At 52.3% G+C, this 5,000-nt stretch overlaps 3 non-coding genes across 3 annotated transcripts in view; all 3 read left to right on the top strand.

Annotated features, from left to right (window-relative positions):
- Nucleotides 1-1,440: 1,440 nt before the first annotated feature.
- Nucleotides 1,441-3,346, top strand: LOC128201011 (small subunit ribosomal RNA). The gene has a single exon (XR_008253006.1). It is a non-coding gene; the product is annotated as a small subunit ribosomal RNA (ribosomal RNA).
- A 435-nt stretch (nt 3,347-3,781) lies between these two features.
- On the top strand, nt 3,782-3,938 carry LOC128201024 (5.8S ribosomal RNA). The gene has a single exon (XR_008253019.1). It is a non-coding gene; the product is annotated as a 5.8S ribosomal RNA (ribosomal RNA).
- A 633-nt stretch (nt 3,939-4,571) lies between these two features.
- The window catches only part of LOC128201019 (large subunit ribosomal RNA), a 4,060-nt gene continuing 3,631 nt past the window's right edge, over nt 4,572-5,000 (top strand). Inside the window, exon 1 of the ribosomal RNA XR_008253014.1 lies at nt 4,572-5,000. This exon is cut by the window's right edge and continues 3,631 nt beyond it. This is a non-coding gene — a ribosomal RNA (large subunit ribosomal RNA).

Raw genomic sequence — 5,000 nt, 5'->3', positions numbered from 1 at the left:
TTTTATAATTTTTTTTTTTTTCCCTCTCTCCCCCCCGCCCTCCCTTTTCTGAAAACGCAACGCGACGACGTACCGCGCCGTGAAACTGTCGACTTGTAGCGCATCTATCCGACCGCTCTGGCGGCCGTCACTTTCGCACTTTGTTTCTCGGCTCCGAGTCCGAGAGCGGAGTCTCGCGGCGTGGCGACGCGGCGCGCGCCACTCGTGGCGCGCGTCTCTTAAAATATATTTATAATACGAATGAAACACCACACGGGGTCTCTCTATGTTTGTTGTGTGTGTGCAGAGGCGGCGCTCTTGCGCTTGGCGCTTTGCATATATGCTGCATAATATATGCGAGAACCGTGTGCACATGTTTTATTTCTCACTCCACGCGGACCCGCAACGGCGGCCCGGGGGTTTTGTTGTTTGGATATGTTATGTGTGTGTTGGCTGGTGGTTGGTATATAACCGACTTTGTGTCGCCGCTGCTCTCGCGAGCGACGACCGTTATTTCGGTGATATATCCTCCTCCTCCTCCTCACACAAGCCTCCAAAAACTCTCTCTCGGTCCTCAAAGAGCCGTACCTGTGATAATGAATGGAAAATAAAGAAAGATTTTTTTTTTTTTCTTTTTTTCTTTTCGCACCGGGTTATTCTATAAGTTGTAATGTTGTCGCGATGATGACGACGACGACTCTGCCGTCGTTGGGCCGTCGATCGAGAAGTGTGTGTAAGCGCGCTTGCCGACACCGGCGTGCCATTAATCGGCGGTACGTTTTCGTTATCTCGTGGTAATGTTTTTGTGTATTATATGTAGTTATATGCGTCGGTTTCGGTACTACCGATTCTGCGGAGAGAACAATTTTCTCTCTATCGAATCGAAACGAATCGAATCGACGTATAGTTTTGTGTGTGCGTGTGCCCTCTGATCTACCGGGCGATCTCTCATACGTTCTGGATGATGATAATATTCACGACGGAGAAATCAATTTTGTATACATTATACTGCGAGATATTCAATCTCCGGGTGGACGTTCAATCGCGGACGCGCGCTCTGAATAAATGGATATTTAGAGATGCCGTCCAAAAGATGCCGTCTCGACGGCGCGGAACGTTTGCTATCCGACGCGCGGCGGCGGCCGCCGGTCATATCTTCTATATTGTTGCGTATATAGAGAGAGCCGGCGCCGACCGACCGACCGGCCGGCGGAGAGAGAGCGTTTCCGATCTGTTCGAGTCGCGAGAGGAGGAGGAGGAGGAGGAGAAACGCGACGTACGTACGTTGTCGCGTGCGTGTACGCGCACGACGCTTAACGAACGTACTCGTGTCTCCCCCCACCACTGTTATAGGCACGCCGTGCACCGCGAATTGTCGGTGTGTGGCGATGTTTTTGCTAACGCGCACCACACACTAGTCTAATAGTGTGTTAGTGTAGTAGTAGTAGTAGTAGTAGTAGCTCCCTGGTTGATCCTGCCAGTAGCATATGCTTGTCTCAAAGATTAAGCCATGCATGTCTAAGTACAAGCCGCTAGTCGGCGAAACCGCGAATGGCTCAATAAATCAGTTATGGTTCCTTAGATCCACTCCATCCTACTTGGATAACTGTGGTAATTCTAGAGCTAATACATGCACTCGAAACTCTGACCAGTGATGGGATGAGTGCTTTTATTAGATCAAAACCAATCGACGGAGGGCCTCGCGTCCGAAGTCGTTAATTTTGATGAATCTGGATAACTTTTGCCGATCGCATGGTCCAGTACCGGCGACGCATCTTTCAAATGTCTGCCTTATCAACTGTCGATGGTAGGTTACGCGCCTACCATGGTTGCAACGGGTAACGGGGAATCGGGGTTCGATTCCGGAGAGGGAGCCTGAGAAACGGCTACCACATCCAAGGAAGGCAGCAGGCGCGCAAATTACCCACTCCCGGCACGGGGAGGTAGTGACGAAAAATAACGATACGGGACTCTTCCGAGGCCCCGTGATTGGAATGAGTACACTTTAAATCCTTTAACGAGGAACCATTGGAGGGCAAGTCTGGTGCCAGCAGCCGCGGTAACTCCAGCTCCAATAGCGTATATTAAAGTTGTTGCGGTTAAAAAGCTCGTAGTTGCATTTGTGCGCCGCGCTGTCGGTGCACCGCATCCGCGGTGATACTGACACGTTTGCGGAGCATATCGTCGGTGAGCCGGCGGTAAAACGCCGGTTCAATATCAAAATCCTATCGCGGTGCTCTTCGGTGAGTGTCGAGGTGGGCCGGCAAGTTTACTTTGAACAAATTAGAGTGCTCAAAGCAGGTTCAAAATGCTGCTTGAATATTTCGTGCATGGAATAATGGAATAGGACCTCGGTTCTATTTTGTTGGTTTTCAGAACTCCGAGGTAATGATTAATAGGGATAAACGGGGGCATTCGTACTGCGGCGACAGAGGTGAAATTCTTGGACCGCCGCAAGACGAACAACAGCGAAGGCATTTGCCAAGAATGTTTTCCTTGATCAAGAACGAAAGTTAGAGGTTCGAAGGCGATCAGATACCGCCCTAGTTCTAACCATAAACGATGCCAACCAGCAATCCGGCGGAGTTACTCCAATGACTCGCCGGGCAGCTTCCGGGAAACCAAAGTCTTTGGGTTCCGGGGGAAGTATGGTTGCAAAGCTGAAACTTAAAGGAATTGACGGAAGGGCACCACCAGGAGTGGAGCCTGCGGCTTAATTTGACTCAACACGGGAAACCTCACCAGGCCCGGACACTGGAAGGATTGACAGATTGAGAGCTCTTTCTTGATTCGGTGGGTGGTGGTGCATGGCCGTTCTTAGTTGGTGGAGCGATTTGTCTGGTTAATTCCGATAACGAACGAGACTCTAGCCTGCTAAATAGGCGTCGTCATTTAGGTGTGCGTGGCTCCGTCACGCAACTCACTGGCGACGTATTACAAGTCTTCTTAGAGGGACAAGCGGCGTCCAGCCGCGTGACAGTGAGCAATAACAGGTCTGTGATGCCCTTAGATGTCCTGGGCCGCACGCGCGCTACACTGAAGGAATCAGCGTGTTTCACTCTCCCTGTCCGAAAGGACCGGGTAACCGCTGAACCTCCTTCGTGGTTGGGATTGGGGACTGCAATGATCCCCATGAACCAGGAATCCCTAGTAGGCGCGGGTCACTAGCCCGCGTCGATTACGTCCCTGCCCTTTGTACACACCGCCCGTCGCTACTACCGATTGAATGATTTAGTGAGGACTTCGGACGGGCTCGCGGTGGCTTCACGGCCGTCGGCGTTGCTGGGAAGTTGACCAAACTTGATCCTTTAGAGGAAGTAAAAGTCGTAACAAGGTTTCCGTAGGTGAACCTGCGGAAGGATCATTAACGTTTCAGTGTCGGCACGCACGCACGCACGCGCGCGCTCACGCGCACTTATACGTGTACACCACGTGTATGTGATCGCGGCGTAGGCGTAGGCGGCGCGGCGCACACGCACTGTTTTTCATGTTGATTGATATACCTTATATCTCGTATAGACGACGTGTCGCTATCGAGACGGTCTGAACGCGCATGCGTACACGCGCGTATCAACGCGCGCGCGCGCACGGTGAAAATCCGCAAGCCTGTGTGCGTTCCGCGCGCGCGCTTCCGACCGAAAAAACTACAAACCTAGCGGTTAGATTGAGCTAGCGATCGCGCGCTCGCACGCGCTTCGCGCTCTTTTCTATGTCAATAAATGATAATTTATTTATTTATTTATTTTTCTATTTTAATATCGTACATATAATACACACGATGTGTGGGGTAGTCAAAAACGATTACCCTGGACGGTGGATCACTTGGCTCGCGGGTCGATGAAGAACGCAGTTAACTGCGCGTCATAGTGTGAACTGCAGGACACAATTGAACATCGACACTTCGAACGCACATTGCGGTCCGTGGAGACACATCCAGGACCACTCCTGTCTGAGGGCCGGCTGCATAATAACGACGCCTCGCGTTGTTAAAATTACACTGCTCCCTCTCTCTCTCTCTCTCTCTCGCTCGCTCTCGCTCTAGCTGCCCTTCTCTCGGCGCTCTGTCATAAAGAGTATGACAGAGAGATATAAGGGAGAGAGGCGAAAAGAGAGAAAGAGCGCGCATGTGACGGTTTCGGAGAGGCGGCGCACAATCGCGCTCTCTTCGTCCGTTCAAATATGACACACGAGTTTCAGCGGCGTGGTGGCGGTCGTCGTCGGATTCGATTCCGGCGCGCAAACGACACACTCTCGTCTCTCCCTGGCTTCTAGTCGCGTTCGTTCGTTCGTTCGTTCGTTCGTTCGTTCGTTCGTTCGCTCGTTCGTTTGCGATCGATGGGAGGACGTACGCGTCTGTACGCGCCGCTGCCATTAACGCCGCTGTGTGTGCAATGTACAATACATTATGTACATTGCGCGCGTGTGCGTAGGCGGACTCGACGTCCGAAGAGCGCGTCGACGTCGTCGTGTGTACCCGTGTTACTACACATGGCCGTGGTAGTTGTACTACCATCGGTCGACCGGTGACTGACGGTCGCGCGCGTCGTCGTCGCAGCGCTGACGGATATCGAGTCTGCCTCTCATTTTATCGTTGGCCTCAGATCAGGGAGGATCACCCGCTGAACTTAAGCATATCAGTAAGCGGAGGAAAAGAAACTAACAAGGATTCCCTTAGTAGCGGCGAGCGAACAGGAAAGAAGCCCAGCACTGAATCCCGCCGTTGTCGCGACCGCGGGAGATGTGGTGTTCGGGAGGTTCCGCTTTCTCGTCGTCGCTCCTCCTGTCCAAGTTCGTCTTGAACGGGGCCGTTTTCCCGTAGAGGGTGCCAGGCCCGTAGCGACGGAGATCGGCGGCGAGAGGGACTCTCCTCAGAGTCGGGTTGCTTGAGCGTGCAGCCCTAAGCGGGAGGTAAACTCCTTCTAAGGCTAAATATCGCCACGAGACCGATAGCGAACAAGTACCGCGAGGGAAAGTTGAAAAGAACTTTGAAGAGAGAGTTCAAGAGTGCGTGAAACCGTTCA

Source organism: Galleria mellonella, unplaced genomic scaffold, assembly GCF_026898425.1.
Source record: "Galleria mellonella isolate WM207_F2 unplaced genomic scaffold, CSIRO_AGI_GalMel_v1 utg329, whole genome shotgun sequence".
Taxonomy (NCBI): domain Eukaryota; kingdom Metazoa; phylum Arthropoda; class Insecta; order Lepidoptera; family Pyralidae; genus Galleria; species Galleria mellonella.
Note: the sequence above shows the minus strand (reverse complement) of the source record. Positions and strands in the feature narration are given on the sequence as shown.